The sequence below is a fragment of the Ovis aries genome, chromosome 23, assembly GCF_016772045.2.
Source record: "Ovis aries strain OAR_USU_Benz2616 breed Rambouillet chromosome 23, ARS-UI_Ramb_v3.0, whole genome shotgun sequence".
Classification (NCBI taxonomy): domain Eukaryota; kingdom Metazoa; phylum Chordata; class Mammalia; order Artiodactyla; family Bovidae; genus Ovis; species Ovis aries.
The window spans coordinates 33,275,654-33,288,888 of NC_056076.1; the positions used below are offsets into that span (position 1 = coordinate 33,275,654).

The 13,235-nt window shown below is 45.3% G+C and overlaps 1 protein-coding gene and 1 pseudogene across 3 annotated transcripts in view; one reads left to right on the forward strand and one right to left on the reverse strand.

The window, feature by feature from the left end:
- The window catches only part of LAMA3 (laminin subunit alpha 3), a 253,384-nt gene that overhangs the window by 209,654 nt on the left and 30,495 nt on the right, over positions 1 to 13,235 (reverse strand). The gene's annotated exons all lie outside the window — the stretch shown is intronic.
- On the forward strand, positions 11,624 to 11,991 carry LOC114110478 (small ribosomal subunit protein eS25-like; annotated as a pseudogene).

Genomic DNA, 13,235 nt, shown 5'->3' on the forward strand with positions numbered 1-13,235 from the left:
CCAACTGCTGCTCAGAGTGTGGACCCCAGGCCAGCGGCCGGGCAGCCCCAGGAGCATCTCAGACTCTACAGGCATACCTGCAACCTTTGGAGTCAGACCTGTCATTGGAAGAGACGACTCAGATGTACACTCAAGTTGAGAGGCACCGGCCCAGCCCACAACATAGATCCTTTTTTCCATCAGCTGCACATGGCCAGCACTCCTCTTTCTCCTGTAGAAACCTGGTCTCAAGTGAGTTTTAAGTCACTGTATTACCTCTCCCAACAACATTAGCCTTTTAACAGCTTGATCCTCAGCAAAAGGAATTCCAGGGGTGGGTGGGCAGCCTGCTCTACACCCTGCAATCACACCATGCTTGCAACCACCAAACCATCACCACAGAAAGCTGGCCAAGTTTTTCCAGCAATGAACTACGTCTTCTCCACGCTATGATCACAGACCAGTTTGGGGGGCAAAATAAGTATTTCAGGTAGCCAGATTACAAGCCATTGTGATTTGTGCAAGTCTGTCTTCTCTAGGATAATACGTTGAATAAGAAATTTCAGCAAAGAACACACTTTACTAAGCTCTAATTGTTCTCCAAAGTAAGCAATAACTCTTAGCAAGAGTAGCAATGATGGTAGGAAAAGGTACGACGTGGGTGGGAAGGGGTCTTTTGAAAGAATGCCTCGAGGGGGTGTTATGAGTCATGATATCCATGCTTAGGATGAATCCTGATATATTTAGAAATGAACCCACTCTCAGATGTCAACAACACACACATCATTATCCTACTATTGCTGGAAACATTTAGGGGCAAAAGAAAAAATATTGGGGGATGAAACAGTACAATAGCTAATGAGGCCTTATAATTAAACGATATCTTTGCTCAAGGGAAAAGAATGTATCACATCATTTCTCAAAGGTAATAGCTAAATAAAAGGTTCTTGGTCTGTTTTGAATTATATATATAAAAGGAAAATTATAAAATGGCAATCCCTCCAGTATTCTTGCCTGGAAAATTCCATGGACAGGGGAGCCAACTGGGCTTCAGTCCGTAGGGTCGCAAAGAGTCAGACACAACTGCCTCCTCTATCAGCCTTTAATGCTTGTCATCCTGCTTGATGTTGGGCTTCTCTGTGACAATCCACTTGGAAAGAAGCAAAACTGAAAACTGAACCACAGCCAGCTTACAAAGCCTGAGTTTCGATTTTCTACAGAATCTCACCGAACTTCTTAAAATGACTCAGAACTATCATCAACACTATAAAATGAGAAATAGGACTTCCCTGGTAGTCCAGGGGTTGAGGATCTGCCTGCCAATGCAGGGGACGTGGGTTCGATCCCTGATCCAGGGGGATCCCCCATGCCCCGAGGCAATTAAGACCAAGTGCCACAACTACTGAAGCCCGAGCTTCACAACTAGAGAAAGCCCACATAGTGACCAAGACCCAGCACAGCCAAAAATAGATAAATAAATTTTAAAAATAAAAATTTTCTGGGCTCCAAAATCACTGCAGATGGTGATTGCAGCCATGAAATTAAAAGACGCTTACTCCTTGGAAGAAAAGTTATGTCCAACCTCGACAGCAAGCAGAGACATTACTTTGCTGACAAAGGTCCATCTAGTCAAGGCCATGGTTTTTCCAGTGGTCATGTATGGATATGAGAGTTGGACTATAAAGAAAGCTGAGTGCTGAAGAATTGATGCTTTTGAACTGTGGTGTTGGAGAAGACTCTTGAGAGTCCCTTGGACTGCAAGGAGATCCAACCAGTCCATCCTAAAGGAGATTAGTTCTGAATATTCATTGGAGGGACTGATGCTGAAGCTAAAACTCCAATACTTTGGGCACCTGATACAAAGAGCTGACTCATTTGAAAAGACCCTGATGCTGGGAAAGATTGAGGGCAGGAGGAGAAGGGGACAACAGAGGATGAGATGGTTGGATGGCATCACCAACTCAATGGACATGGGTTTGGGTGGACTGCGGGAGTTGGTAATGGACAGGGAGGCCTGGCGTGCTGCGGTTCATGGGGTCACAAAGAGTCGGACACGACTGAGCGACTGAACTGAAAAATAAGTAGTTTTATATGAACATACACATCTCTCAAGCTTTGAATGATCATTGTTGCTGTTCAGTCACTTAGTCATGCCTGGTTCTTTGCGACCCCATGGACTTATAGCACACCAGCCTTCCCTATCCCTCACCATCTCCCAGAGTTTGTTCAAACTCATGTCCACTGAGTCGGTGATGCCATCCAACCATCTCATCCTCTGCTGCCCCCTTCTCCTCCTGCCCTCAGTCTTTCCCAGCATGAGGGTCTTCTCTAATGAGCTGGCTCTTCCCATCAGGTTGCCAAAGTAGTGGAGGTTCAGCTTCACCAACAGTCCTTCCAATGAATATTTAGAGTTGATTTCCTTTAGGATTGACTGGCTTGATCTCCTTGCAGTCCAAGAGACTCTCAAGAGTCTTCTCCAGGACCACAATTCAAAAGTATCAATTCTTCGACACTCAGCCTTCTTTATGGTCCAACTCTCACATCTGTATATGACTACTAGAAAACCATAACTGACTATACAGACCTTTGTCACCAAAGTGATGTCTCTGCTTTTAATACACTGTCTAGGTTTGTCATAGCTTTTCCTTCCAAGGAGTAAGTGTCTTTTAATTTTGTGGCTGTAGTCACTGTCCACAGTGATTTTGGAGCCCAAGAAAATAAACTCTGTCACTATTTCCACTGTTTCCCCATCTATTTGCCTTGAAGTAATAGGACCAGAAGCCATGATCTTAGTTTTTTGAATGTTGAGTTTTAAGCCAGCTTTTTCACTCTCCTCTTTCACCCTCATCAAGAGGCTATTTAGCGTCTCTTTCTATGATTCAACAGATGTTGGCAATTTGATTTGAATAATCATAAAGTCAAACAAAACACATCTTGACAGTTTATTCTAAGTAGCACCCAAATGTACAACTGGAATGGAAACAGTGATTATACTTGACTGTTTCAACAATATACTGCTTGTCTTCATCTACATCCCACTGTGTTTAAGAAAAAAGGGTGGGGAGAGATTTAGAACCACAGATCCTCAAGATGTAAAGAAAACAGCAATATGAAATTACCCAAGAGCAAAAACAAACAAACAGAAGAAAATTATCAGCAGTGATGAAATCTTGAGCTCACAGTGAAGTTTGCACACAAAACAGGTGATGAAGGTCTAAACACTTGCACAGTTTAGCCACAAATCGGCTTCCAGTAACCAATAATCAGGAGGGAAATGGGATCCCATCCCAGTGTCCATATGTTTTGTTTAGTTTTACTTTTAATGCCCCAATGAAGCACAATTATTTCAGGGACTAAAGGGATTTCTCAAATGGATCTTCTTAGGGGAACACTCTGGAAAGTGATGGACAACATCCTGAGTGAGGGGCACAGTTCTAACCAAACGCCCACAGGGGCCATAAGCTTTCATAAACCAGAGCAGGAACAGATGGGAGCACCTCATGCGACATCATCACACAGCATCTCAGGCCAGCTCTGCAGCCAGACTCCGAGGGAACCAAGCCTGCACCCACTGAGTGCTCACGTGTGACCACGAGTCACAGGGTCAGGAGGCTACAAAACACCCCCGAGCTTCCGCTCCCTCTTCTAGAAAACAGGAGCCTCCCCTATGAGGTTGTAGTGAGGATGAAATGAGTTACTAGTTGGAAAGTGCTTAGACCAGTTTTTAGCCTAGGAAGTCTGTTAGCATTCAATTCACATGATAGGTGCATAAAACTTGAGGTTCTTTCAACTTCCCTGATGGTTCAGTGGGGAAAAAATCTGCCTGGCAATGCAGGAGATGCTGGTTTGATCCCTGATTGGGGAAGAGTCCACGTGCCAAGGAGCAACTGAAGCCCCTGCACCACAGCTACTGAGCCTGTGCTCCAGAGCTCGGGACCTGCAACTGCTGAGCGGGAGCACCCGGAAGCCCACGATCCACTGCAAAAGAAGCCACCACAGCGAGAAGCCTGTGCACCGCAACAGAGCAGCCCCCGCTTACTGTAGCTAGAGAAAGCCTTCGCACAGCAGCAAAGACCCAGCTCAACCAAAAATAAAACAAATACATAAACTTGAGGCTCTCAGGTCTAACGTATTCATCTGTAAAGCAAGGTGTTATTCCTCTTGCTTCATCTTGTGAAGCAGATGTTGAAGAATTTTCTAAGACTCATAGCAGAGCTACCACAAGGAAGAGGACGACAGAACTTCTCAGCACTCATTTTTCTGAATGTTTCAATTCATACTCTAAATGTAAGTGAGCAAAAGTTCAGCTTTTTCACTAAATCCTCAGTATGTTCCAAATTGCAAGGGATAAATGTTTCACTCCTGCATATGTATGGCTTTTGGTGTGTGAGGGACGTGTGTAAACTGAGCAGATGCACTAAGGAACTTTCTGCTCATTTATTTGTACATTAAATACATTAATTCTATGCACTAGGTGTTCTCTAAAGAAAGGAACAGAATGCTGTTCCTTATTTTATAGTCATAACTCAAGTGAACCCTCTCCCTCTCCCCTCCTTTACATTATATGTACTTTTAAAAAATGTATAGTCACCTCCTCAATAATTTCCTTTCATTCTTTCAGAGATGACAGTTGGGGGATTTTAGTCAATTTCCACCAGTCAAAAAGCATCCTTCGAAAGTCAGAGTGGGGCTTCCCTGGCGGTCTAGTGGTTAAAAATCCTCTTGCCAATGCAGGAGACACAGGTTAGATCCCTGGTCCGAGAAGATCCCATGTGCCTTGGAGCAACGAAGCCCATGCATCATAAATACTGAGCCCACGTGCCTAGAGCCTGCGGTCTGCAACAAGAGAAACCACAGCAAGCCTGTGCACCACCACGAGAGTAGCCCCCTCTTGTCACAACTAGAGAAAAGCCCACACAGCAACCAAGACTCAGCACAGCCAACAATAAATAAATAAATCCTTAAAAAAAAAAAAAAAAGTCAGCTGATGTCACTCAAAGCCCCAGTCTGAGACAGATAATCTGCTAGAACAAAGGAACTTTGGAGAGTTTCCTAAAGGAGATTTTTACAAAGACGTGAGCAGGGGTGACAGATAAGAGCATCTCAGAGCCCTTCCCACTCCAGACCTGACGGGCAAGGACAGGAAGCAGATACTGGAGCTGAGACAGAGCTGTGGCTGCAGGAGCCAAACCCCTCAAGAGAAGCACTGAGATCCTGCATCAGCGGGGAATAGACACCCCCGCCTCACTCCCGTCCTGTCCTCTGAGCAAGTGCTTGTGTGCACGTCCCACTGGCCAGACTCTGCCAAGAACCCAAGCTCAAGGAGAATATGATGCTGTCCAGTAAGGCCGGCTGCTTGAGGCCCATAGTGGGATGGAGAGTGGCTGGAGGGAGAGAGGGAAACCGTTCAGGTCATGGAGGCTCGGGGATACAGTCTGAAACAATTAGCAAACACATCTTGAACTGGCTAACCAAATCTGAGCCAGAGAAGAGACTCGCGGCCACAGAAAGGAGAAGCAGACTTCAGGAGTGGCATCAACAACGCTCAAGAAAAATGACAGTTAATGGTCTAGAGTGGTGCTACTCAAAGTGTGGTCCCCAGACTCACCCACGGAGCAACAAGGACAGAACCCGAGGGCAAGCGGGAGAAACCTTTGTAACAACCGAAAAGAAAAAATTAGCATCTGTTGAATCTAATTTTTAAATGAGGCTTGTATTTTGAGAACATCCCTGGTACCGCAAATGGTAAAGAATCTGCCTGCATGCAGAAGACCCAGGGTTCAGTCCCTGGGTCGGGAAGATGCCCTAGAGAAAGAATTGGCAACCCACTGCAGTATTCTTGCCTGGAGAATTCCATGGACATAGGAGCCTGAGGGGCAAAAGTTCATGGGATCGCAAAGAGTCGGACATGACTGAGCGACTAACTTCTTTATTTTGGAAGTCTTTAGGCTTTATTTTTCAATTTATTTTTCTATGAATTCATTTTTACTGAATTTTACAAAGGCAGTGGTCTGCGACAGTTTAGAAATGTTTGTTTTTTAAAAAAATGGGTTCTTTGTCACAGACACTTCTAGAGGCATGGTCTAAGCAGTGCTTCTCGAATCTTCATGTGCCCTTGGGCTGGGTGGTGGTTTGTGCAGCCTCAAGGACAGTACGGGGCACACACAGGCCAGAGAGAATGACAAGAGAAGGGAGGAGAGCAGAGGCTAAGGCTGAGCACCGGCTGCCTGGGAGAGTCATAAAACGAGTTCAAACCACAGCATCCTAGCAGTGGGGGCAAGCCCAGCAGCCAGGGCAAGGTGTCAGCCCCGCCTGTCCTCAACACTAGGCCCTTTCAGGTCCAGCCCTGCCCAGGCCTGAGCAGAGCTGGGGAGATGCCCTCGCCCTGAAACACAGGAATTTATAAAACGGCTGCCCTTCACCCAGTCTCCCTGCCCTGACCTCCCTCCGCAGTTAAGAAGGCTATACTCTGTTCTCCTTGCACCCTGCCTGATGTCAGCCAGGCCCTGGGCTTTGCTCTCTCACCCTGATGCTACCTGCCCCCGGCTCTGCCCACCTGCACCCTCTGATAAGAGACGCCAGCCTGAATTCACTCAGCTGGGACCTCCAGGGTGTGGTGACACAGATCCTGAATCAGAAAGAGTACAGTGCATCCTTCCACACACCCCAAAGGCTCCAAGGCCCCAGAGTGCCCTCTTCATCTCTCCAGAGCTCCTGGGACTCCATGTGCTTAGAACCAGCCACGTGAGGATGATGAGAGGTTCCTGGGCCAGGGCGATCGTGAGAGGCAAGGGAAAGACCCCAGCGTTCACTCTGGTTATTCCAAGATGTCAAGAAACTGTGAAGGTAAACCTGTGATCTCATTGTTCAGGAAGCTTAAAGCATATGGCTCAGAGCTCATCATGGGTGATGCACTGAGTCAGGAAATTTCACATGGGGGAATAGGGGTCTGAGAGTTAAAGAGGAGTGCAAATAGCATAGGAGCTTGCCGTTAACTTAGAGAGACAAGGAGCATGAAGCAACTCATCTGCAGGCTAAACGCCAAGGAGACCTCACGTGGAAGACTGGCAGGAACTGTGGATGGGGTGGAGGGGAATGAAGTTGGGGCCCCCTGGTCTGGAGGGAGCTGCAGGGTCCCAGGAAGTAGGACATCCATGCTGCCTGCATCTCAAATCCCCACGGGGACCAGGCTGGTGGGCAGGGCTGGAGCCGGGCAGGGAGCCTGGTCCTGATGGAGCCCTAACCCTCCCACCCAGCTCCTCAGGCCACTACTCTGGGGCTGGAGGGGCGGCCGGGGACCCACAAAGCACCCCTCCTGAAGGCGGGCAGTGACCGCAGGAAAAGGAGGTGGTTTGATTTGATTCCTGTTTTTCTCTAAAAGAAGGAAATGCAATGGAAGAATGGAAAAGAAAAAGACAAAAGTGAAGAGAAACCACAGAAGCAGGAGTAGAGAGAGGAGAGGTTTTGAGAGGCAGAGTAAAGGAAGATGCGTGGTGACACAGGGAGGCTCCAGGGCCACTGGTGGAAGGAGGGGCAGAGGCTCTGGGGTGGGAGTTCTGGGGGACAGCAGGCAGTGGAGAGGAGGGGCCGGGGCCAGGGCTCCCCCGAGACATTATATTTAACTCAAACTCTCATTGGAACCACTGTGAAGAATTCTCGAAATTCAGTTTTTCCTTATATATGCTTGCCAATAATAGTAATAGGAAAACTGCCATGACTGAAAGCCAAAATATGCTTGAAATCGTGAAAGTTTCACAAGGGAAGAAACAATTTTCAAGATTAGCTAAAGAATAAAAGAGGTTCTTTAAAAAAAAATTGTTTCCATTTACTGGGCATTTTTCTGATTCTGTTGGCATTTAAAGATCTCTAACAGGCTGACCTCATTCCAGGAGGAGCTGGTCAGAAGCTTATATTTATTTGGGGGGTGGAGGATGTCAGGAAGCTCCAAGTAAGCTTTTCCATCAACACGTCCAATTCCACCGGGAATAACTGTGCCTTTTGTCATCACTGTATTGAGCTCTTCTTTATTCCCCCAAAGAAAAGATTTTTCCCAATTGCTCTACTGTTTTTCTAACTCTAAAAGTAAAACATGTGCTCAGTGAAAAAATACAGATATAACAGCCAACATGAATTGAGTACTCACAGTGTGAGAGGCATAATTTTAAGAATTTTTCTCTTAACAAATTTTTATTTATTTAACTTTTGCCCATACCTTGTGGTATGTGGGATTTTAGTTCCCTGACCAGGGATCAAATCCACAATCCCTGCATTGGAAGAGGGAGTCTTAACCAATGGAAAACTGGGGAAGTCCCTTTAAGAGTTTTTCTGTATTACTTTATTAATTCCTCCCAACAACCTTACGAGGGTGGTTCTAGGTTCATCTCCAGGTCTCCAGATGAAGAAACTGACTCCAAGACATTAACTAGAGGGCCCAGCATCACACAGCTAGAAAGTTCTGGAGCCAGATTTGCACCTGTGTAATAAGAGTGATGGATCTGAATCACATTGTAAATTGGATTCATAGAAGAAAGTAAAATCGACCAATAATCCCTCCATCCAGAGAAGGCACTGTTAGCATTTTAAATACCTTCTTGCCTGACTTTTTGCTTTGCTCATACACAGAGACAAAATGTCATCCTACCATACTATATATACAGCATACCTAAAGTTTGATTATTTTTTCTTTACACTATAGCACAAACATCCGTCAGATCAATAAAGACTCCCCTCTCTGTGGCAGCCTTCCTATGGTTGCCAATTAATCCATTTGATGCATCAATTCCTTTACTGGATGTGAGATTGCTATTTCCCGCATTATCTAATTATGAACAATGCTCCCAAAAATATCTTTGCTCAAACATTTTAGCATTTATCTCCTGCATTGGCAGCCAGGTTCTTTACCACTAGTGCCACGTGGGAAGCCAAACATTTTGAGCATTTACCTCCTTATTTTCTTAGGATCAATTTCTAGAAGTATTAGCTCCATGACGAAAACAGATAATTTGTTAAGATGCAAATATTCTAGGAAGCTTCAGTCCTGAGCTTCCAGAACTTTACTGAGAACAGATCGATAGATCCTTCACTCACTTGGAAGAGATAAAGCAGTGTAAGCTTATTGGAAGCCTAGGCGAGAAGAGAGGGAGGGACGTCAATGACAACTTCTCTAAGTAATAGCAGTAATAGTCTACGCCTGCATAGAGCTTCATGAGAATCAAGGCATGTTCACATACATTGTTCATAAGCGTTTCCAGCCACAGCAGGGAGCCTCTGCCACACATAGAGGAGACCCTGCCAGGATGCCGGGACCCCAGCCTGTCTGGGTTCTGTGCCTCAGTCTCTCTCCCACCCTGACCATCACCATGGGACCAAAGGCTGGCACAGCAGCCTAGACTCTTCCCAAGAAGCCAAGTGGCTCTCCTCTGGTCAATTCCCAGCCCCACTTAATTCCATCCCAGTACCTTGGCATGCCATCTTCCTTATGTCTTCTTAACTGCATGGCCAACCCTCAAAGACACAGGATTAACCTTTTCTGGACAGCACTGAGGGCTTTGGTTCTTTTTATTTTTCTCTTGGCAGCAGGAGCCGTGACCCCTGGAGTTCTCGAGCAATGAACCTCATTGTATATTCTCCATCCAGCTCTTTGAGAGACAAATTCCATGTGGGCTGACGGACAGCTGGAGGGTGTGGGGGGCTAGCCTTCTAGTGCCTCCTCCTGGACCGTAGGCCTCCTCTTCTCATGGGAGGCCAAACCCTGGTATCACCCTTCCTGCCACGAAAAACTGCTCTGACCACTCTGCAGCGGCTGTAATCCTGACACACAAGCAAATGCCAGAGTCATAATACTGCGTGACTCAGGGTGACCTGTAAGCATCACCAGTGAAGTCACAGTGACCTCTGTTCAGCACTTGATCATATTAACTTGTATCGGTAGCAAGTCTGGGAGAAAATTCCAGTAGGAAAGTGTTGCTCTTTTCTAGTACACTTTCCATTCCTGCTTCTGATTCTTGGTTTATGTTGTCTGACTATAGCCTACTGAATGTTTGGGGTGGAAACATATTTTACTCATTTTCTGTTATGTCTGTTTTACTTGTGGCGCTGGTTAAATGGGAACTAACAAATGTAAATGTTAGGGATATTTTAAAAATACAGAAGAGCTGTTCATGGTTAAAGCAAGACATATAACAAATGGGATAATATAAAAAGAACACTCTTGAAATTTTTCTTTCCATTTAATTCATCACATTTTGGGGATGAAGGGCCTTCCAGGACTTTTTAAGTCCATGGATAAAAAGAATAATATTATATGCTCCTTGACCATAAGGACTCTTGAGAGCCCTTGGAGAGCAAGGAGATCAAACCAGTCAATCCTAAAGGAAATCAACTCTGAATATTCATTGGAAAGACTGATGCTGAAGCTGAAGCTCCAATACTCTGGCCACTTAATGTGAACCTGACTCTTTAGAAAAGTCCCTGATGCTGGGGAAAATTGAGGGCAGGAGGAAAATGGAGCAGTTGAGGATGAGATGGTTGGATGGCATCACTGACTCAATGGACATGAGTTTGAGCAAACTCTGGGAGATAGTGAAGGACAAGGAAGCCTGGTGTGCTGCAGTCCATGGGGTCACAAAGAGTTGGACACAACTTAGCAACTGAACAACAACAACTTTAAGGAGCTCATGATGTAATGGGCCTGTTATGACAGCATATATAGCAAGTGCCAGGGAAGGTTCCCAGCAGGTGATACCTGAGTTACCTGGGAAAGGAGGTAGCCAGAGCAGGTGTGGAGCAAAGGTATTCCTAAGTGCTAAGAAGAGCACCCAAACAAGGTCACAAAGCAGGAAATGTCACAGAGGGGTTGAAAGTGAAAGTGTTGGTCACTCAGTCATGTCCAACCCTGTAGACTGTAGCCTACCAGGCTTCTCAATCCATGGGATTCTCCAAGCAAGAATACTGGAGTGTGTTGCCATGCTCTCCCCCATGGGATCTTCCCAACTCAGGGATCAAACCGAAGCCTCTAACATCTCCTGCATTGGCAAGAAGGTTCTTTACCCGCTGAGCCATCAGGGAAGCCCCATGGAGTGTTTAAGGAATTACAAATAGGTCCCTGATGATGTGGCATGGAGTCTGCGGGAAAAAGCAGCATCTAGAAAAGAGACTAGTGAAAAGGCAGAAGCTAGATTGTGCCAGGGGTGCGGGGTGGGGGTGGGGGGCTTATATACCATCCCTAGAAACGTAGAGTTTATTCTGAAAGTAGCCGGGAGTCATGAAAGGAATGTAAATGGGGAGAATGACATGTTTAAATCTTTGTTTTGCTCAGGAAACAATGAGAAAGATTGATGGGTTGATGGGTAAACGCCTGGAAAACCACCAACCTCAATCATTTCTACCGTTCCTACCGCTCCTCATCACATCTTTCTGCACCACGAACGCCTGCAGGACAAGGGGAGAGAGCCAAAAGCAGAGGCAGAGAGATGGGTTAGATGACATCACAGGAAAGAGCTGTCAGAGGCTAACATGAGGGTCGCGGCACTGCAGTATCAATGGAGAGAAGGAATGGGACTCCAGGATATGAAGAAGCAAGAGCACATTTTGTCCGACATTGTAGCAAGGTGGCGGTGGTCACAGTTCCTCTCCTGGCTTTGCTATGCCACCCAAGGATGACAAGAAGAAGAAAGACGTTGGAAAGTCAGCCAAGAAAGACAAACATTCAGTGAACAAATCAAGGGGCAAGGCCAAAAAGAAGAAGTGGTCCAAAGGCAAAGTTAGGGACAAACTCAATAAACTAGTCTTATTTGACAAAGCAACAGCTGACAAACTCTGTAAAGAAGTTCCCAACCATAAGCTTATAACTCCAGTTGTCATCTCTGCGAGATCAAAGATCTGTGGTTTCCTGGCCAGGCCAGCCCTTCAGGACCTCCATAGTAAGGACTTATTAAACTGGTTTCAAAGCACAGAGATCAAGTAGTTTACACCAAAAACACCAAGGCCCCAGCTGCTGGTAAAGATGCATGAATGGGTCCCACCAACTGCACATTTTGAAAAATAAAACTTCAAGAAGCCAGAGATAATAATTAAACAGTAAGAAAGGGTGGGAGGCAAAGTGCAGGAACATAGAAGAGACTCAGTGAGCAGCGTGCTGGTAAACGGGCTCCTGGAAAGAAGCCCTGATGTGTAACATTGGCCAATTCCTCTGGTGTAAACGCTCCCACCCAAGGCTGGTGTCAGAGCTGGGAAGAGATACCCGGTATCAGCTTTCACCATCTCAAGGAACCTCTGCAGGGCACAGAAGAGACAGCTTTGCCTTTAGAAAGCTTGCTTCCTTCTAGAGCAACAGCTGGGCCACATTTCCCTGCCTCCTCAGTAGTTAGTCTGAGTCTTTGAACCATTGTTTGGAGTGGAGCGACCTGGCCAGGATAAGCTATGCTTCAACTCTTACATGAATGAGAAATAAATCAGCATTGTGTTTAGCCACTAGAGTCAGGATCTGTTTCAATCTTAAGTAATCTTAGGAAATAATCTTAATCCATGGCGTCAATGTTGATTCAGTTTTATGGCTTGAGGAAATAGGTAGATAGTGGAAAAATACATCCATTTAGAGAAAGATATTGCAAACAGGCAACATGGCCAGAGAATAAGCAGTTTTTAATTGAGAAACTATTTCCCAGACATTATTTTCTATAACAGTGTTTAAAGTTCTTAGAATCTATCAACTAATGTACATTACCAATGTCTGGGACAGTGATTCAGAGAACTAAGCAAAACTGACATCTCAGAATTCTACTCTTGCTGTGGATCCACTCAGCTTCCTTGAGTTTTTCACACATTTCAAAAAAAAAAAAAAATTCCAAATTGTCAGATTCTCCCTAGTATGTAAGTTCCTTAAAAAGCACTTCAAAGACAAATTGCCATGTTAGGTTATTTCGGTAGCATAAAGGATAAAATTACATCCTCAGTAGCCCCAGAGGATTTTGTCGGTCCTTGTTTTTCTCCTACTAACAAATGATTGGCCTTCAAGGGTTGAGTCTCATGATTATATGTTCATTAATAGAATATTTATTAATTACAAATTTGCTCTAAGATCTGTATCTTCTAATTATGTTATTGCTCTAAAATACTTAAATGATGTGGCAAAGAGAACCAATTATCCTAAGTGGAACCAATGATCTAATTAACATCAGGGCCAAGGCTGGTCCACTCTCCCCAGAGATTTGATCTCACAGCAATATGCTTTCACTGACACCAGCGAAATCCAGGCC